This window comes from Jaculus jaculus, chromosome X (genome assembly GCF_020740685.1).
Source record: "Jaculus jaculus isolate mJacJac1 chromosome X, mJacJac1.mat.Y.cur, whole genome shotgun sequence".
NCBI lineage: Eukaryota > Metazoa > Chordata > Mammalia > Rodentia > Dipodidae > Jaculus > Jaculus jaculus.
The window spans coordinates 49096582-49119024 of record NC_059125.1 but is presented as its reverse complement, the minus strand read 5'-3'; the positions used below and the strand labels follow the sequence as shown (position 1 = coordinate 49119024).

Genomic DNA, 22443 nt, shown 5'->3' with positions numbered 1-22443 from the left:
GTGAATTGAACCGAGGTCCTTTGGTTTTGCAGGCAAATGCCTTAACTGCTAAGCCATCTCCCCAGCCCCATTTTCACTTTTTTTTTTTTTTTTTTTGGTTTTTCGAGGTAGGGTCTCACTCTAGCCCAGGCTGACCTGGAATTCACTATGTCGTCTCAGGGTGGACTTGAACTCACAGCGATCTTCCTACCTCTGTCTCCCGAGTGCTGGGATTAAAGGCTTGTGCCACTACGCCCCGGTTTATGGGACCTATTTCATATACACATTAATCTCTTATCACCTCCTAAAAGTCCTTACCTTCTTATTCCATTGCCTCCCGAGTGCCAGGACTATAGGTGTGAGCTCCCACTCCCGACTTCAAACCATAACAAAAATAACCTTGTTCTCTTCAGAGTTACTTCTTTTTTTAGGTTGGCTGGTTGGTTTGTTTTGAGGTAGTGTCTTGCTTCAAACCATAGCAATAGTAGCATTGTTCTCTTCAGAATTACTTCTTTTTTTCAGGTTTTTTGTTTCTTTGTTTGTTTTGGGGGTAGTGCCTTGCTCTCACCCAGGCTGACCTGGGATTCACTGTGTAGTCTCAGGCTGGCCTTTCAACTCACAGCGAACCTCTTACCTCTGCCTCCCAAGTGTTGGAATTAAAGGTGTTCACCACCATGCCTAGGAGAGAGCAAGTGAGAGGGGGGGCGCATACCAGGGCCTCTGCAAATGAACTCTAGAGGTATGTGACACTTTGTGCATCTGATTTATGTGGGTCCTGGAAATTGAACCTGGGTCCTTAGATTTCGCAGGCAAGCCCTAGAATTACTTCTTTGTTTTATTTGTTTTGTTTTTGCTTTTAAAGGCAGGGTCTCACTCTAGCCCAGGCTGACCTGGAATTCACTATGGAGTCTCAGGATGGCCTTGAGCTCACGTAATCCTCCTATCGGTTGGTATGTTTCCACACATTTTGACATTTTGATGAAACATCACCTTTTCTTACAATTTTCTGTATCAGTTTCCTGGGTTGAATTGCCTTAATATATAAGCACTTTTGAGGGGAATGGAACTCTGTGCTCTGTTGGCAGTTCAGAACCCACTGGGAGTTCAAATGTGGACTGCCATTTAAGACATTTTTAAAAAGACTGGGCTGGAGAGAAGGCTTAGTGGTTAAAGTGCTTGCCTGCAAAGCCAAAGGACCCCGGTTCTATTCCCCAGGACCCAGATGCACAAGGGGGTACATGCATCTGGAGTTTGTTTGCAGTGGCTGGAGGTCCTGGCATACCCATTCTCTTTCTTTCTCTCTCTCTTTCAAATGAATAAATAAAATAAAATTTTTAAAAAAAAGGTTACCGAACTTGGCATAGTGGCTCACACCTATAATCCCACTCAGGAAACTGAAATAGGAGGATTGCTGTGAGTTCAAGGCCAACCTGAGGTACAGAGTGATTTCCAAGCTCAGCTAGAATGAGACTCTCAAAAAAGAAAAATGAATAGCCAGGCATGGTGGTGCATGCCTTTAATCCCAGCACTGGGGAAGCAGAGGTAGGAGAACCACTGTGAGTCCGAGGCCATCCTGAGACTACATAGTGAATTCTAGGTCAGCCTAAGCTAGAGCGAGACCCTACCTCAAAAAACCAAAATAATAAATGAATAAATAGAGGATAGGAAACTATAGATAGAAATTTTCTAGAAAATACTCCAATAAGGGGTAGGGGATATGGCTCAGTGATAAACACTTGCTGCTCAAGCCTGATGATCAGTTTGGATGCCCAGAACCCATATGTAAGCCAGACACAGTAGCCCAGACATCTGTAATCCCAGTGCAAGATGGGAGACAGATCCAAGAGAATCCTGGGAGCGTATGGGCCAGCTAGCCTGTACGCATAGAAGAGAACAAGAGAGACCCTATCTCAAACAAGGTGGAAGGTGAGGACTGAAGGGACCAAACTGACACCATGACAGGCTTCAGTAAAGTACCACCCTAACTAGGCCTAAGTTTCAGTTTCCCAGAGAGGCAGGCAAGACTGCTGGGAAAGGGTGAGCTGTTAATCAACAGTGACCCTGACATGTGGCTGGAGAAGATAGCCGCCCAGGGGCTGAGTCCGTTCCTGGAGACACGTCCAAACATGCCCAGACATGTCCCTTTCACACCTTTTGCCCCAACCAATCAAAGATGTACAACTGTAACTGCTGCTTGCCTAGCCAATCATTTTTAAAGATTCCCTAACCCACCTGGAATTTCCCTAGTTGTGCTTAAAAGGAGCCTGCGTGGTCCCCTCGGGGTTGCCATTTTGTATCAATGGTTGACCCCTGCTGCTGGCTGATTCTGCAGAATAAACGCTCTTTGCTTTTACATACTATTTGAGTCCAGGGTCTTTCTTCAGCGATTTTGAACCCTTACAAGGAGCAAACTGAGATTTTAAGCTTGTGGCGCCCACATCATTGAAGAGACTGGGGAATGACGTTGGCTCCTTGGTGTTTAGGGCTGTGCTACCAGCAACACCAGCAACAAATGCATCCTTTGCTTTCAGATTGTGCGTTGTGCTTTAGATTTAAGCTTTAGATGTGCACCAGTGCTAGAGAGATGACACAGCAGTTAGTACACTTCCTGTGCAAGCATTAGAGCTTGAGGGGGACTCAGAATCCAGCCCAAGACCCACATAAACATAGCTAGGCATGGCCACAAACCAGTCTGTGAACCCAGTCCTGTGTAGCAGAGACCAGAGTATCCCTGCAACTCATAAAAAAGGAGGGGCTGGAGAGATGGCTTAGTGGTTAAGTGCCTGCCTGTGAAGCCTAAGGACACCGGTTCAAGGCTCGATTCCCCAGGACCCATGTAAGCCAGATGCACAAGGTGGCACATGCGTCTGGAATTTATTTGCAGTGGCTTAAATAAATAAGTAAAAATATTAAAAAAAAAAAAAAAAAAAAAAAAAAACAAGCTCCAGATTAGTAAGAGACGCCAGCGATGGAGAAGAACACCAAATGTTTATTCCCCTCTGGTCACTGCAGGCTAACACACCCCATAGCAGGTAAGCATGGGAGCTCCACATGGTCACATACATGCACATACACCATATAGTACACACACACCACCATCACCACCAGCATATTATACATGCTAAATAAATGAAATGTTCACCAATTTAAGCCAAGTATGGTAACACATGTCTACAACTGCAGCACACAGGAGGCTAAGGCAGGATGATTGCTGAAACTTCAAGGTAACCCTGGACTACAAAGCGATTTCCAGGTCAGCATAGACTGAAATCATTTTTGCAAAAACAAAAGGTAGGGCTGGAGCCACCATACCTGGCTTCTCTCTCTTACTGAAAATAAACAAATAAAAATATATTTTTAAAAATAAGGGGCTTAAACTGGGAGTGGTGGCGCATGCCCTTAATCCCAGCACTCGGGAGGCAGAGGTAGGAGGATCGCTGTGAATTAGAGGCCACCCTGAGACCACATAGTGAATTCCAGGTCAGCCTAGACTGGAGTGAGACCCTACCTCAAAAAGCAAAAACAGGGCTGGAGAGATGGCGTAGCGGTTAAGCGCTTGCCTGTGAAGCCTAAGGACCCCGGTTCGAGGCTCGGTTCCCCAGGTCCCATGTTAGCCAGATGCACAAGGGGGCGCACGTGTCTGGAGTTCGTTTGCAGAGGCTGGAAGCCCTGGCGCGCCCATTCTCTCTCTCTCCCTCTATCTGTCTTTCTCTCTGTCTCTGTCGCTCTCAAATAAATAAATAAAATTTAAAAAAAAGCAAAAACAACAACAACAATAATAATAATAATAATAATAATAATAATGAGGGGCTTAGGAGATGGCTCAGTGATTAAGGGTTCTTGCTTGCAAAACCTACTAGCTTAGGTTCAATTCTCTAGTCACCCATGTAAAGCTGGATGGGCTTTCATTTACAGCCACTGGAGACCCTGGTGTGTGTGCACATGCACACACACACAAATACATGATAAAAAATAAAAGCACAGGCATGGTGGTACACACTTGTAGTCCCAGTACACGGGAAGTAGAGGCAAGAGGACCAGAAGTTCAATGTGAGGGGCTGGGAAGATGGCTCAGCAATTTAAAGGTACTTGTTTGCAATGCCTGCTGGCCCAGATTCAATTCCCAAGCCATCCATGGAGGTCAGACACAAAAAGTAGCACAAGTTTCTGGTGGTTGTTTGCAGCAACAAGAGGCCCTGAAGCAGGGTGTCATTCTAGCTCAGACTGACCTGAAACTCACTCTGTAATCCAGGTGGGACTCTAACTCACAGCCATTCTCCTATCTCAGCATTTTTTTCTTTTTCTTTTCTTTTCTTTTCTTTTTTTTTTTTTTTGTTGTTGTTGTTTTCTTTTTGGTTTTTCGAGGTAGGGTTTCACTCTAGTCTAGGCTGACGACTGACCTGAAATTCACTATGTAGTCTCGGGGTGGCCTCAAACTCATGGTGATCCTCCTACCTCTGCCTCCCGAGTGCTGGGATTAAAGGCATGTGCCACCACACCTGGCTCTTACCTCAGCCTTCTTTTTATTTATTTATTTATTTGAGAGCCACAGACACAGAGAGAAAGACAGATAGAGGGAGAGAGAGAGAATGGGCGCACCAGGGCTTCCAGCCTCTGCAAACGAACTCCAAATGTGTGCGCCCCCTTGTGCATCTGGCTAACGTGGGACCTGGGGAACGAAGCCTCGAACTGGGGTCCTTAGGCTTCACAGGCAAGCGCTTAACCGCTAAGCCATCTCTCCAGCCCAACCTCAGCCTTCTTAATGCTGGGATAGAAGGCAAGGCATGCTCTACCACACCCAGCAAAAATTGTTTTAAGTAAGGTAAAAGTTGTTTCAGTGAAGAAGTAATTTGAAAAAATAAAGTTCAATATCATCCTTGATTACATAGAGTTCAAGGCCAGCCTGAGCTACATGAGACCCTGTCAAAAAATCAAAACCAGGTCACCTCTCTGTCAAATGAAATTTTTCAGTAGACACAAAGGTCAAAAAGCCAGGCATGGTAGCACACATCTTTAATCCCAACACTCGGGAGGCAGAAGTAGGAGGATCACGGTGAGTTCGAAGGCCACCCTGAGACTACATCGTAATTCCAGGTCAGCCTCAGCTAGAGACCCTACCTTCATAAAACAAAAAAAGGTCAAATAGGTATACTGAGTCAAGGTACTTCATCAGGTTACAAACGCCTTACATAGGACAAACATCAGACTTACCTAAAATGTATATCAGGGTGTAAAGAGATATGATACAAAGACATCAAGTAAATGATCTCACCTTTATCTCATCTATCTCTCTAATATCAACAAAGGGTAGGATCCCTATATTTAAGGTAATAAAACCAGAAATTACCTTTAAGATAATAACAACAACCCTTTAATCCAAACATTCACCAACCGGTGGCAGGACCCATATCCCTGGATCCCACAGAGCGGAGAAGGGAAAGAGGTCCCAGGGAAACCTCCCCCCCAACACTAGGGCATCTAAGCTGCCAAGACAAGAGTAAGGAAAGGGCTGGAGAGCTGGCTTAGTGGTTAAACGCTTGTCTGTGAAGACTAAGGACCCCGGTTCAAGGCTCGATTCTCCAGGACCCACATTAGCCAGATGCACAAGGGGGCACACGCATCTGGAGTTCGTTTGCACCTGGCACGCCCATTCTCTCTCTCTCTATCTGCCTCTTTCTGTCCTGTCATTCTCAAATAAATAAATAAATAAAACGAACAAAAAAAAGAGTAAAGGACAGAAATCCCTGCACTTGAGCTTGGCATAACCAGTGGCCATGACGTAAGGTACATGCTGGGGAACCCGAGCTTGGAAGCCAGCCTTGTGAGTGAGCAAGGACACCTATCTTGGATCTTCTTTGCTCCAGGAGGCACATAGGCTGCGCTGTGGGTCTCCTTATGACTGGGGAGAAAACAGGTAAAAGTTTCAGCCAGACATGCCAGTGCACACCTTTGATCCCAGCCCTCAGGGAGGCTGAAATAGGAGGATGGCCAGGAGTTTGAGGCCACCCTGAATTCCAGATCAGCTTAGGCAAAAGAGAGACCTTACCTTGAGAGAAATTTCTTCTTTGTAATCCAGCTGGAGGGATGCCTCCCTCCAATAAGAAGATTTGAGTCAGGATTGGTTTCATTTCAGATAGGACAGTCGGCTTCCAAGAGACCTCAAAAGTCTCTGCTACCCTGTCTCCTTAAAAACTGGGCTAATTTAAACCGGGCATGGTGGTGCATGCCTTTAGTTCCAGCACTCCAGAGGCAGAGGTAGGAGGATTGCCATGAGTTCAAGGCCACCCTGAGAGTCTATAGTGAATTCCAGGTCAGCCTGAGCTAGAGACCCTACCTTAAAAAAAAAAGGGGGGGGCTAATTTAGATAATACAGGAAGAACAGGAATGGCCCATTATTTCTTTCCAGAGACTTAAGGAGACAATTAGAAAACATACTAGTGTAACTCCAGATACCATGAAGGAGGGAATTCTTCTTAAGAACTTGAAACAGGGGGCAACTTTGGTTTATTATAATCAGGAAGCCAAGAAAAAAAAAAGAGAGACCACAAAGGGAGATAAAGAAAAAGGATAGAGGCGGGCTTGGTGGTGTATCCCTTTAATCCCAGCGTTCGAGGCCACCCTGAAACTACATAGTGAATTCCAGGTCAGCCTGAACTAAAGCGAGACCATACCTCTGGGGGGCGGGGAGGATACCCAGCTGGACATAATGGTGCACACCTTTAATCCCAGCACTTGGGAGGCTGAGGTAGGAGGATCACTGTGAGTTCCAGGCCACCCTGAGACTACAGAGTAAATTCCAGGTCAGCCTGACCAGAGTGAGTCTCCACCTCGATAAACAAAAACAAAAACAAGAAAAGGATGGATGTCACCAGGGCATCATAAAGATAATGAAGTTTTCCCTCAGGGAAGGTTCCCTTCATTGAAACATTTAATTGGATAAAATCTAAAATATGTTTACTTGATGTCAAGGTTTTAACCAGTAGAGAAAAAGAATCTTATGGTTAAGGCCTCACTTAGTAACAGTTCACACATGTTAATTTGTTGTGGCTTAAGGGTTATAAAAACTGGCTTTAAAGGCTGGAAGGATGGCTTAGTGGTTAAGGCGTTTGCCTGCAAAGCCAAAGGACCTAGGTTGGATTCTTCAGTACCCATGTAAGCCAGATGCACAAAGTGGCACATGCGTCTGGAGTTCATTTGCAGTGGCTGGAGGTCATGGCACACCCATTCTCTCCCTGTCTCTCTCTCTCTCTCTCTCTCTCTCTGCCTCTTTCTCTTAACGAATGAATAAATAAAAATAAAATATTTTTAAAAAACTAGCTTTAAGACTCTCATAAAGTAAATTAGGTTCCTCTATTCATCACGGTTTTAACAATTGTAGAAACTGAGTCTTAAGATAAAAGTTCACCTATAAGTGTTTAATTTCCAAAGATGAGGTACTCATATGTAAAGACATTGTTACTTTATTTTTTAAATATTTTTATTTATTTATTTGAAAGAAGAGAGAGAGAAGAGAAGAGAAGAGAAACTGATAGAGAATGGGCACGCCATGATCTCCAACCACCGCAAACAATCTCCTGATGCATGCGCCACCTTGTGCATCTGGCTTATGTGGGTCCTCAGGAATCAAACCTGGGCCCATTGGCTTCACAGGCAAATGCCTTAAACGCTAAGCCATCTCTCCAGCCCAAGACATTGTGACTTTAAAGATAGCTTCTGTTTTATTTATGCTAATTCTATTGAAAGGTCCTCACTAAGTTTAATCATTTAGGTTTAAGTGATTTAATTTCAATCACCATAACTTTCAACTTCCTGTTAGGTAAAATATGTTGAGATAGCATGTCTAAGCTTCTATCCATTTTAAGTCGGGGGTAAGACATAAATTGTTTTATATTAATAAAAATTTATATTGTACATAAAATCAATTGCTATCAAGATTAAGACAAAAATCATTGGTTGTCAAATGGTGTTTTGTCTATCAAAACAGATTTGTCAAGGATTGTATTAGAGTTTAGCTGTGTTGGCTCAACAATGACCAGATTCTGTTCTATTTGATGTAAAGTAACTGTCTCATTTCTGGTTCTCAAGTCCAGTGCTTATAACAAAATTAACTCTTAAGACATTCTCTACTGTAGGGTACAGCCTCATAATCAAACAATGATCCTCATCTGAGAAAAATCATTTCAAGCTCTGTGGTTCTGTTTCCAATGTTCCCTGGGTAATTGGTACGCACACAGATATCAGGACTAATCAAAGATGGTTTCAAACACGTTGTGCTAAGGCTTTATACTGTCTTACTTGTCTTTTTAAGAATTTTTTGTTTGTTTTTTTCTTTTTTTGTTGTTTTATTTAAAGACAGATAGAGGGAGAGAGAGAGAGAGAGAATGGGTGTGCCAGGGCTTCCAGCCACTGCAAACGAATTCCAGACGCATGCGCCCCCTTGTGCAACTGGCTAACATGGGTCCTGGGGAATTGAGCCTTGAACCGGGGTCCTTAGGCTTCACAGGCAAGCGCTTAACTGCTAAGCCATCTCTCCAGCCCTTACTTGTCTTTTTGTTGAAAATTTCTAGTTTAAATTAGTTGGTTTAGATTTGTATTGTTTTCAAGTCTGATAACAGGGTCTGCTTGCATTTATAGCTATTAGATATTTAAAGGATAAGATGTGCCTACTTTCTTTTTTTCTTTTCAATTTTTTTTATTATCAACTTCCATGATTATAAAAAATATCCCATGGTAATGCCCTCCCTCCCTCCACTTTCCCCTTTGAAACTCCATTCTCTATCATATCCCCTCCCCCTCTCAATCTCTCTTTTTTTATGTCATCATCTTTTCCTCCTATTATGATGTGAAGTCATGGATATCCAGGCCATTTTGTGTCTGGAGGAGCACGTTGTAAGGAGTCCTACCCTTCCTTTGGCTCTTACATTCTTTTTTATTTTTTTATTAGTTTTGTACTCAGTGAATATAGTCAATTTTGTACCATTGTTAGGCTCATCCATGTCCTACCTCCTCCCCCATGCTCTTACATTTTTTCTGCCATCTCGTCTGCAATAAACCCTGAGCCTTTGAAGATGTGATAGAGATCTTGCAGTACTGGGCACTCCTGTCACTTCTTTCCAGCACCATGATGCCTCTGAGTAATCCCAAGGTCACTGCCATCTGAAAAGAGAAGATTCTCTACCCAAAGTGAGAGTAGCATTAATATATAGGTATGAACATTAAGAGAAGTGCTTACTGGGCAGTTTGATAAGCATACTATATACATTTAGCCAGACAGCAGCAGACATTACACCCCTAGGGCTCATGACTATAACCCTGTTTTAAGTTTTCAGTATCAGGGATGTACTCCCTCCCATGGAGCGGGCCTTCAGTCCAATTAAAGAGCAGTTGGTTTCCACCATGACAGATGTGCCACTATTGCACCTGTTGGCTCATTAGGTCTGGCTGGCCAAATATAAGGCTTGCGGTGTCCACTGTTGAGTATCTTCACTGGTGATTTCTCTCTCTCCCATTGAGCTGCATGCAGAAGGACTTCTTCTTCCAGCTTTCTGTCAGCTGGTCTACATGGAGGAGGCTTTCAAGCTCAGTTCCAGCAGGATTTCTCAGTGACCTTTTTTTTTTTTTTTTTTTGGTTTTTCAAGGTAGGGTTTCACTCTAACTCAGGCTCTCCTGAAATTCACTCTGTAGCTCTGTAGTCTCAGGGTAGCCTCGAACTCGCAGCAATCCTCCTACCTCCCTAGTGCTGGGATATTAAAGGCATGCACCACCATGCCTGGCTGACCTTTTTTTTTTTTAATTCAATTCTTTGACTAAAATTAGAAACAATCCAGGAATGGTGACACATGCCTAGTTTCCCAGGACCTCTCCTGGGAGAAAGAACCTTCATAGGATTTAAACATTGTGGTTGGTCAAGTTCAGCCCCCAGAACTTGGTGTCAAGGCTAACCTCTTCCTAAGACAGCCCCTAGCCCTAACCAACCAGCTGTCCCTCTGGTTCACCTGAACAGGAAGACAGCCCACCACCCTATGGTCATACATACCTTTGCAAGGGGAGAGCAGGCTCTCTGATCACCTGGGAACGTCCAGCTGTGGGTGAAGTACCCTAGCCCTTACTTTCTACATGTGCTCCTTTATCACCTCCCCAGCTCCCTACATGGAGGAGCTCCTTGAACTTTGTTTTCTCTTTCTTTTCTTGGCCTTTTTCCCCAGGCCATTCATGTGGGATCTCTAGGCACGTGGGTGCCTTTCCTTGGCTCTGTGCTTTCATCAATAAATATATATTATAATAATTAAAAACATAAGGGCTGGAGAAATTGCTTAGCTGTTAAAGTGCATGACTGCAAAGCCTAAGGACCCAGGTTCAATTCTCCAGGCCCTACGTAAGCCAGATGCACTTGATGACGTATGCACCTGGAGTTTATTTGTGGTGGCTAGAAGCACTGGCACACCCATTCTCACACTCTCTTTGTATCTCTCTCTCTCCTTCTCTCTGTCTCAAATAAATAAATCTTTTAAAAAGTTTAAAGAGTAATAATTGTAATAAAATAAAAACCAAGCCAGGTGTGGTGGTGCACCCCTTTAATCCCATCAATATGGAGGCAGAGCTAGTATAATCATCTCGAGTTCAAGGCCAACCTGAGATTATATTGCGAATTCCAGGTCAGTCTGAGCTAAAGTGAGACCCTACCTCGAAAACAAAACAAAACAAAACAAACCAAGCCTGGGGCTGGAGAAATGGCTTAGTGGTTAAGACACTTGCCTATGAAGCCTAAGGGCCCATGATCTACTCTCCAGATCCCATGTTAGTCAGATGCACAAAGGTGAAGCAAGCACAAGGTTGCATATGACCACTAGGTGGCATAAGCATCTTGAGTTCATTGTGGTGCTGAAGCCCTGGCACACCAATTCTCTCCCCCGCCCCCTCTCTCTTAGTCTCGCTAAAAAAAATAATTTAAGTTTTTAATGTTTAAAAAAATAAGGCTTGAGCCGGGCGTGGTGGCGCACGCCTTTAATCCCAGCACTCGGGAGGCAGAGGTGGGAGGATTGTGAGTTCGAGGCCACCCTGAGACTCCATAGTGAATTCCAGGTCAGCCTGGGCTACAGTGAGACCCTACCTCGAAAAACAAAAAAAAAAGAAAAAAATAAGGCTATTCCAGGCGTGGTGGCACACGCCTTTAATCCCAGCACTCTGGAGGCAGAGCTAGAAGGATTGCCATGAGTTTGAGGCCACCCTGAGACTCCATAATGAATTTCAGGTCAGCCTGGGCTAGAGTGAGACTCTACCTCAAAAAAAACAAGAAAAAAAAAAAAAGGTTGGATGTGCTGGTGCATGCTTATAATCCCAGTATTTAGGAAGTGGAGGCAGGAGGATAAGGAGTTCAAGGTCATCTTTACTTGGATACACAGTTGACTTTGAGCCCAACCTGGGCTACTAGAAACCCTGTCTCAAAATTTTTTTTAATATACTTCATTTGCTTATTTGAGAGAGAGAGAAGGAGGGAGAGAGAGAGAGAAAGAATGGGCACACCAGGGCATCTAGCCACTGTAAACAAACTCCAGATGCATGTTTCCCTCCCCCTGCTTGCATCTGGCTTTCATGGGTCCTGGGGAATCGAACCGGGATCCTTTGGCTTTGCAGGCAAACACCTTAACTGCTAAGCCATTTCTCCATCCAGCCCTCAAAACAAATTTTAATGTTAGTTAATTAATTAATTAATTAATGAGAGAAAGAGGCAGAGAGAGACAGAGTGTGTGTGAATGAGAACGAATGGGCACACCAGGTCCTCTAGCCACTGCAAAGGAACTCCAAACTAATGCACCACCATTCACATCTGGCTTATGTGGGCAGTGGGGAAATGAACGTGGGTCCTTAGATTTCGTAGGCAAGCACCTGAATCACGAATTCATCTCTCCAGTTCCCCCCTCCAAACTTTTTGCAGTAGCATTGATTGAACCCTGGGCCAAATTCATGACAGAAAAGCATTCTGACAACTGAGCTATATTCCCAGTGTAAAAAAAGAAAACTAAAATTTCTTTATTTATTTACTTGAGAGAGGCAGGCAGAATATAGGCATGTCAGGGCCTCCTGCCATTGAAAACGAACTCCTGATGCATGCACCACTTTGTGTATCTGGCTTTATGTGGATACCGGAGAATGAAACCTGGGCTGTGCTTTTAATCATCCTTCAGCTTGAGAAAGGCCCTGAGTTTGGTCCTACACACACACAAAAAAAAAAAAAAAAATCATTATGGCCTTTAAAAGAATAACAAGCTATTTTGCTGTTATTCCAGAGGTGGGAGTGCACAAATAAAAGCCAAACAAAAGCTGAAGTTATTTGTAAGATATAAAGAAAGGAATGTGTGCTACATGCTACATGTTATCTGTTAAAATGGGCAACTGTACTGAATTATCTTTGATCCGAAGCCTAAGGACCCTGGTTGGGTGCATGTGTCTGGGGTTTGTCTGTAGTGGCTGGAGGCCCTGGTGCACTCTCTCTTTCTCTCTCTCTGTCAAATAAAGAAAGAAATATAATATATTTTTAAAAAGATTATAGTGGTTGGGCATGGTGGTGCACGCCTTTAATCCCAGCACTTAGGAGGCAGAAGTAGGAGGATTGCCCTGAGTTTGAGGCCACCCTGAGACTACATAGTAAATTCCAGGTCAGCCTGAGGTAGAGCAAGACCCTACCTCAGAAAATAAAAGAAAAGTAAAGAAAAGAAAAGAAAGGAAAAGAAAAGAAAAGATTATTTTTTTCTGGGAGGCTAAGACAGTCCTGGAATTCCAGGCCAATGGAGACTACACAGCAAGACCTATACTTTTCTTTATTTTTATTTTTTATTTATTACTTTTTTTGTGGTAGGGTCTCACTCTAGCTCAGGCTGACCTGGAATTCACTATGGAGTCTCAGGGTGGCCTCAAACTCACAGCAATCCTCCTACCTCTGCCTCCTGAGTGCTGGGATTAAAGGCGTGCACCATCATGCCCTGTTTTATTTTTATTTTTGTTTATTTAGGGCAGGGGTTTAGAGGTAGGGTCTCTAGCTCAGGCTGACCTGGAATTCACTATGTAGTCTCAGGATGGTCTTGAACTCATGGCAATCCTCCTACCTCTGCCTCCCAAGTGTTGGGATTAAAGGCGTGTGCCACCATATCCGGCTTCTTTTCTTGTCTTTCCTTCCTCCCCCCTCCCTTCTTCTTCCTCCTTTTCTTTCTTTCCTTCCTTCCTTCCTTCCTTCCTTTCTTTTTCTTTCTTTCTTTCCTTCTTCTCTGTTTTCTTCTTCTTGATGCAGAATCTTGGTCTAGCTCAGGTTTATCTGGAACTCACTTTGGAGCACAGCCATTCTACTACCTCAGCTCCTTTTTAAAAATGTTTCTTTATTTGAGTGGTGGGGTAACGAGGCAGATAGAATGGGTGTGCCAGGGGCTCCAGCCACTGCAAATGAACTGCAGATACATGCACCACCTTATGAATCTGGCTTATGTGGGTTCTGGGGAATTGAACTTGGGTCCTTGGGCTTTGCAGGCAAGCAGTTTAACTGCTAAACTGCTCCAGGCCCCCTACCTCAGTTTCTTAAGTGCAGGGATTAAAAGCATGTACCACCCCTCCAGGCTAAGACCTGTCTAAAAACAATAACAGCAACAAAAAAGTTTCTTCACCGGCTGGAGAGATGGCTTAGCCATTAAAGGTGCTTGTTTGTGAAGTTTGGATGGCCTGGGTTCCAATCCACAATACCCACATAAAGGCAGATGCATGAAGTGTCACATGCATCTGGAGTTCATTTGCAGTGGTATGAGGCCCTACTACAACCATTCTCTCTCTCTTTCTCTCTGCTTGCAAATAAATGAATAAATTAAATTACTTTTCTGGGTATGAGCACAGTAGCAAAGACAAAAATATATCAGAACAAGAGAGAAAAATTGGGAACAAAATGTTTTGCCAGGTGTAGTGGCATACACCTTTAATCCTAGCACTTGGTCAGAGGTAGGAGTATTTCCATGAGTTTGAGCCCACCCTGAGACCGCATAGTGAATTCAAGGTCAGCCTGGGCTAGAGCAACACCCTACCTTGACATCATAATCCTAAACATATATGCACCTAACATGGGGGCTCCCAACTTCATCAAACAAATACTACTAGAACTAAGGTCATTGATAACACCAAACATAGTTGTAGTGGGTGACTTCAACACCCCACTCTCATCAAATGACAGGTCATCCCAGCAAAAAATAAACAGAGAGGCATCTGGATTAAATGAGGTCATAGAGCAAATGGACCTAAAAGATATATACAGGACATTTCATCCAAATGGTGCAGAATACACATTATTTTCAGCAGCACATGGAACATTCTCTAAAATATATCATATATTAGGACATAACACAAATCTTAACAAACACATGAAAATTGAAATAATACCTTGCACTCTGTCTGATCACAATGGGATCAAGCTATAAATCAATAGCAAGAAAAGCTATAGAGCATACACAAAATCATGGAAACTAAACAATACACTACTAAATGATGAATGGGTCAATGAAGAAATAAAGAAGGAAATCAAAAAATTTATAGAGTCAAATGATAATGAGAACACAACATACCAAAATCTATGGGACACAATGAAGGCAGTTCTAAGAGGTAGCTTTAAGTGCCTATATTAAGAAATTAGAAAGGTCACAAGTAAACTACCTAATGCTTCACCTTAAAGCCTTGGAAAAAGAAGAACAAGGCAAACAAAAAATCAGTAGACGGGAAGAAATAATAAAGATTAGGGCAGAAATTAATGAGATAGAAACAAAAAGAACAATCCAAAGAATTAATGAAACAAAGAGTTGGTTCTTTGAAAGGATAAACAAGATTGATAAACCCTTAGCAAACCTGGCCAAAAGAAAGAGAGAAGAGACACAAATTAATAAAATTAGAGATGAAAAAGGTAACATCACAACAGATGCCAGAGAAATTCAAAAAATCATAGGGACATACTATAAAAGCATATATTCCACAAAGTATGAAAATCTGAAAGAAATGGATGAGTTCCTTGATTTTTATGACCTACCTAAATTAAATCAAAATGAGATTAATCACTTAAATAGACCTGTAACAAGCATGGAGATCCAAACAGTTATCAAAAATCTCCCAACTAAAAAAAGCCCAGGCCCAGATGTATACACTGCTGAATTTTATCAGACCTTCAAGGAAGAGCTAACACCATTGCTTCTTAAGCTTTTCCATGAAATAGAAAAAGAAGGAATTCTGGGCTGGAGAGATGGCTTAGTGGTTAAGCGCTTGCCTGTGAAGCCTAAGGACCCTGGTTCAAGGCTCGGTTCCCCAGGTCCCACGTTAGCCAGATGCACAAGGGGGCGCACGCGTCTGGAGTTCGTTTGCAGAGGCTGGAGGCCCTGGCGCGCCCATTCTCTCTCTCTCTCCCTTTATCTGTCTTTCTCTCTGTGTCTGTCGCTCTCAAATAAATAAAAAAAATTTAAAAAAAAAAAAAAAGGAATTCTACCAAACTCCTTCTATGAAGCCAGCATCACCCTAATACCAAAACCAGACAAAGATAGAACAAAAAAAGAAAATTACAGACCAATCGCTCTCATGAACATAGATGCAAAAATTCTCAACAAAATATTGGCAAACAGAATACAAGAATATATCAGAAAGATCATTCACCCCGACTAAGTAGGCTTTATCCCAGAGATGCAGGGATGGTTCAATATATGCAAATCAATAAATGTAATACATCATATAAATGGATTGAAGGACAAAAATCACATGATCATCTCATTAGACGCAGAGAAAGCATTTGACAAAATCCAACATCCCTTCATGATAAAAGTCCTACAGAGACTGGGAATAGAAAGAACATATCTCAATATAATAAAGGCTATTTATGACCAGCCTACAGCCAACATATTACTAAATGTGGAAAAACTGGAAGCTTTTCAACTAAAATCAGGAACAAGACAAGGGTGTCCACTGTCCCCACTTTTATTTAATATAGTTCTGGAATATAGTCTAATATAGTCTAATATAGTCTTAGCCATAGCAATAAGGCAAGAGACACACATTAAAGGGATACAAATTGGAAAGGAAGAGATCAAGTTATCATTATTTGCAGATGACATGATTCTATATATAAAGGACCCTAAAGACTCTACTAGCAAACTGTTAGAGCTGATCAAAACCTACAGCCATGTAGCAGGATACAAAATAAATACACAGAAATCAGTAGCCTTCATATATGCTAACAACAAACACACAGAGGATGAAATCAGAGAATCACTCTCATTCACAATTGCATTAAAAAAAAATAAAGTACTTGGAATAAACCTAACCAAGGAAATAAAGAATCTCTACAATGAGAACTTTAAAACACTCAAGCGAGAAATTGCAGAAGACACTAGGAAATGGAAAAACATCCCTTGTTCCTGGATTGGAAGAATCAATATTGTGAAAATGGCAAACTTACCAAAATCAATCTACATATTTAATGCAATCCCCATCAAAATTTCAAAGGCATTCTTCATTGAAATAGAAAAAATAATCCAAAAATTCAGTTGGAATCACAAAAAACCTCAAATATCTAAAATAATACTGAGCAACAAAAATAAGGCTGGTGGGCTGGGCGTGGTGGCGCACGCCTTTAATCCCAGCACTGGGGAGGCAGAGGTAGAAGGATCGCCATGAGTTCAAGGCCACCCTGAGACTCCATAGTGAATTCCAGGTCAGCCTGGGCTAGAGTAAGACCCTACCTCGAAAACACAAAAAAATAAAATAAAATAAGGCTGGTGGTATCACCATACTTGATTTTAACCTATACTACAGAGCCGTAGTAACAAAAACAGTGTGGTACTGGCACAAAAGCAGACATGTAGATCACTGGAACAGAATAGAGGACCCAGATGTAAGTCCAGGTAGCTATAGACACCTGATATTCGATAAAAATGCCAAAAATACTCATTGGAGAAAAGACAGCCTCTTTAGCAAATGGTGTTGGGAAACCTAGGTATGTATCTGTAGAAGGATGAAAATAGATCCTTCTATTTCTCCATGCATAAGAATTAAGTCCAGATGGATTAAAGACCTTAACATCAGAATGGAAACTCTAAAACTGCTAGAGGAAAAAGTAGGGGAAACCCTTCAACCTATTGGTCTTGGCAAAGACTTTCTGAATACAACCCCAATTTCTCAGGCAATAAAACCACAGATTAATCACTGGGACCTCATGAAATTACAAAGATTTTGCGCTGCAAAGGACACTGAATAAAGCAAAGAGGCAACATACAGAATGGGAAAAATCTTCGCCAGCTATATATCTGATAGAGGATTAATATCTAGGATATACAAAGAACTTTAAAAGTTAACTAATAAAGAATCAAACAAGCTAATCAAAAAATGGGCTATGAAGCTAAATAGAGCGTTCTCAAAGGAAGAAATACGAATGGCATATAAGCATCTAAAAAATATTCTATGTCACTAGTCATCAGGGAAATGCAGATTAAAACTACATTGAGATTCCATCTCACTCCTGTCAGATTGGCCACCATCATGAAAACAAAGGATCATAAATGTTGGCAGAGATGTGGAAAAAGAGGAACCCTTCTACACTGTTGGTGGGAATGCAATGTGGTCCAGCCATTGTGGAAATCAGTGTGGAGGTTCGTAGAACAGCTAAAGATTGATCTACCATATGACCCAGCTATAGCACTCCTAGGCATATATCCGAAGGACTCATCTCATTTCCTTAGAAGTACGTGCTCAACCATGTTTATTGCTGCTCAATTTATAATAGCTGGGAAATGGAACCAGCCTAGATGTCCCTCAACTGATGAGTGGATAATGAAGATGTGTCACATTTACACAATGGAGTTCTACTCAGTGGTAAAGAAAAAATGAAATTATGAAATTTTTAGGAAAATGGATGGATGTGGAAAGGATTATACTTAGTGAGGTAACCCAGGCCCAGAAAACCAAACGTCACATGTTCTTTCTCATATGTGGGTTGTAGCTACAAATTATTGGCCCACTATGTGAGTAGGAATAAAACTCAGTAGCAGAGGCCAGTAAACTACAAAGGAGATATAAAGGGAATAGAAAGGGAGGGAGGGGGCACTTAATTGAATTGTATTTTATGTATGTAAGTATAAGAACAGATTAATGGGGGTGAAAAGTCCTAAGTAAGGTCAGGAGAAGAGATTGAGTAGAGGAAAGGTGGGTGAAGGGCTAATAAAAATCTAAGAGGATGTAAATAAGTCATATGGAAACCGACTTTTTTGGACAATGGAATACCCAGAAACCATAGATTGTTACTATAAGATTTTCAGTGCCAGGGATGGGATACCTTCCAGTGAGTTGTTGGCCAGGGAGGTTCCTGATGCCCCCAAAAGCTTACAGGCCATTGTCGAGGCCCTTGTTTTCCTACCAGGAATAGATGGTAAGACCCTATTGCTGAAGACTCCACATACTGCAAGGTCTGCTTCTCTCTGCAAGGTCACTGAGAAATCCTGCTGGAGCTGAGTTGAAAACCTCCTCCATGTAGACCAGCTGACAGAAAGCTGGAAAAAGCCACGCTGCATGCAGTTCAATGGGAGAGAGAGAAATCACCAGTGAAGATACTCAACAGTGGACACTGCAAGCCTGAAATTTGGCCAGCCAGTTCAAATGAGCCAATGGGTGCAATAGTGGCATGTTTTATGGGGGAAACCAACCATCCTCTAATTTGACTGGAGGCCCACTCCATGGGAGGGAATACTTCCCTAATGCTGAAAACCTATGACAGGGGTAGTCATGAGCCCTAGGGGTGTAACGTCTTCTGGTGTCTGGCTAAATGTATATACTATTTTCACCTAATTGCCTAGTAAGTACTTATCTTAATGTACATACCCATATATTAATGCTACTCTCACTTTTGGTTAAAGAAGCTTCCCTTTTCTGATGGCAGTGACCTTGGGATGACTCAGAAGACACCATGGTGGTGAGAAGAAGTGACAGAGGAGTGCTCCTTCCAAGGCTCAGCCTCCATTGCAGAAAAGGTGGTGGAAATAATGTAAGAGCTAAAGGAAGGGTAGGACTCCTTACAACGTGCTCCTCCAGACACAAAATGGCCTGGATATCCATGACCTCACAGTGCCTGACATTACCTATACAAGACCATCATAACAGGAGGAAAAGATGATAATATTAAAATAAAAGAGAGACTGATTGAGAGGGGGAAGGGGTATAATGGAGAGTACAGTTGCAAAGTGGAAAGTGGGGGAGAGGTAGGAAATTACCATGGGTTATTGTCCACAAGTATGGAAGTTGTCAATAAAAAAATAAGTAAAAATGAGGGCTGGAGAGGTGGCTTAGCACTTAAGGCGCTTGCCTGCAAAGCCAAAGGACCCAGGTTCGATTCTCCTGGACCCATGTAAGCCAGGTGCACAGGGTGGCACATGTGTCTGGAGTTCATTTGTAGCAGCTGGAGGCCCTAGTGTTCCCATTCTCTATCTGTTTCTCTCTCTCTGCTTCTTTCTCTATTTCTTTCAGATAAAATAATTAAAGATAAAAATAAAATTTTGAAAAATGAGGGCTGGAGGGATGGCTTAGCGGTTAAGGCGCTTGCCTGCAAAGCCAAAGGACCCAGTTTCAATTCCCCAGGACCCATATTAGCCAAATGCACAAGGGGCGCACGAGTCTGGAATTTGTTTGCCAGCCCTGGTGCACCCATTCTCTCTCTCTCTCTCTGTCTCTCTATCTGTCAAATAAATAAATAAATTTTTTTTTTTTGGTTTTCCGAGGTAGGGTCTCACTCTATCTAGCCCAGGCTGACCTGGAATTCATTATGGAGTCTCAGGGTGGCCTCGAACTCACGGCGATCCTCCTACCTCTGCTTCCCGAGTGCTGGGATTAAAGGCGTGCGCCACCACGCCCAGCAATAAATATTTTTTTTAAAAAAAGAAAAGAAAAAAAGTTAGTACAATCAGTATGGGCTTTTTCTACTAGCTTCTTTTCAATCCACTTTCTTTTCCACCAAGCATTTCATTTTTTTAGAACCTAAATTTCAAATGCTATTTTGAAGAAGTATGGAGTAAATGAATTTGGTAAGCTGTAGGACAGCTGCTTGCAGTGTGTACTGAATTATAACAGCGCCAAATCCCTTATGAAAACCAAGCCCCCCTTCCTCCTGCTTTATGGTATTGATACAGTCTCTCATTCCCTCATACTGTGCATTAATTGGAAGCCCTTCTTAGCCAAGGTCTGTATTGTCAATTATTGTGCGTGTTCCTCAAATGTGAAGGCAATGCAACGCTGATTCCAGTGGGTAGAGTATAACATCAGAGCAAAGGCTAGCTGCAAAGTTAGCAATCAGTTCTGGAAAATAAGCATCCAGTATACTCTGCATGGGGCTAGTGCTCTCCAGAAGACTACTCTAAGTCTCTATTGAGAACAAATAGGGCCAGCTTCTGGATGACTGAGCTGATAATGTAATGAAGCATTACATGCAGCACTGTAGGGAAGATCAAGGAAAGCAGCGGGAGGAGTGGGAGTTGCTTGCTATGAGGTAAGCCCAAGCTTATCACTCTTCCAGTTCCTTCTTTAATACATTCCAGTATGCCAGTATTGTCTCATATTATCTCACTCTTAATCCCAGCACAGCTCATGGGAGACTGAGTTAGGAGGGTCACTGTGAAGTCAGCCTTAGCTATAGTGGGACCTTGCCTGTACTCTTTCAATCAGACCTGCTGAATAAAAAGGCATTGCCACAATATATGTTAGAGATTTATTTCAGTAGTTGTTCACTTATTTGTTTAGGATTCCATTTGTGGGAAACCTCCCTTGGTAAAGGTGTGAATTCATTAATCATGCCTTCGGCTCCAAGTGTGACTCCCTGGACAGTGAATGTACTTCCCATTCCTTTCCATAGGGCTGTGGTCAGAGAGAGAGAGAGAGAGAGAGGGAGGGAGGGAGAGAGAGGGAGAGAATGGGCGCCCCAGGGCCTGCAGCCACTGCAAACAAACTCCAGATGCATGTGCCTCCTTGTGCATCTGGCTTATGTGGGTCCTGGGGAATGAAACCAGGGTCCTTTGGCTTTGCAGGTGAGCGCCTTAAATGGTCAGCCATCTCTCCAGCCCCACGGCTCTTTCTTAACATGTGCAGTTCACAGCTCACAGAGGAAATGACAGTATGAGGCTGGCAAATCCCTCAGGGAACACTGATGTATTTTCAGTACCATGATGAAAACTAGTAGGCCATGAAGAGAGGAGTTTTGTCAACTGCTTGCAGCTTACAGCTGTCATGGCCTGAATCAGTAACTACCTGCATTATCTTTGACCTTGAGAAGCCTCAGACTTGCCATACTGTGGTTCGTACAGCCATCTGTTTTCATGAGGCTGATGAAGGTGCTCTATGGCAGGGTCTTAACTTCTCTCCTAAAAGATTACCCCAGACTCTCAAGTCTACACCACATAAGAAAAGCATCTCCAACCTGCTAGCAGTGATTGAAAAGCAAGGTCAATGCCAATGGCCACTATACATCATCAAGAAAGGCTTTCAGGGCTGGAGGGATGGCTTAGCGATTAAGGCGTTTACCTGCAAAGCCAAAGGACCAGGTTCAATTCCCCAGGACCCACGTTAACCAAATGCACAAGGGGATGCATGCATCTGGAGTTTGTCTGCAGTGGCTGGAGACCCTGACGCACCTATTCTCTCTCTCTCCCTCTCTTTCTCTGTCAAATAAATAAAAATATTTTAAAAAAAAACAAGAAAGGCTTTCAGGTGGTGGGAGGGAACAGATATTAAAATCATTTTTTCTGAGGTAATCATCGTGTTTGTTCCAGAAAAGATTAAAATGAGCCATTCATTTCCTTTTATCTTCTCCATCCACCTCCTCCACAGCTTTTATAACATCCCAGCACAGAAACCATGCAGAGCTACCATAGACACAAACAACTAATGATTCAAATGCATGATCATGAACATGAAATCACTTATATTTTAAAATAAGATTCACCAGAATGAGTCATCACACAATCAACAGAGGTTACCATAGAGACTGTCAGCCATATTGTGCCCAGTTCTTATTATTCATTATCACTTGGTAATGCATGCGTTGCTATTATGTTCTTCCTAGAATAATAAAACATGCACACTAAACAGTCAGGCAATGCACTTCTATAAAATTTAGGTCACATTGCTGTTTAATTTGTGCTCTTGGGACAATGACATTTCAGCACACCAAGACCTCTGTGTTGACAGCACCATTGAGCATATTTCTTCTATAGCTACAGAGAAGGAGGAGGTCAAGGACAGAAATAGAAGTCAAGAGCAGGGCTGGGTGTGGTGGCGCACACCTTTAATTCCAGCACTAGGGAGGCAGAGGTAGGTGGATCTCCATGAGTTCAAGGCCACCCTGAGACTACATAGTGAATTCTAGGTTAGCCTGGACCAGAGAGAAACCCTACCATGAAAAACCAAAAAAACCAAAAAGTCAAA

General features: G+C 42.6%; 1 pseudogene; it reads right to left on the bottom strand.

Annotated features, from left to right (window-relative positions):
• Window positions 1–20011: 20011 nt before the first annotated feature.
• On the bottom strand, window positions 20012–22014 carry LOC101615301 (annotated as a pseudogene).
• Between the last annotated feature and the right edge of the window lie 429 nt (window positions 22015–22443).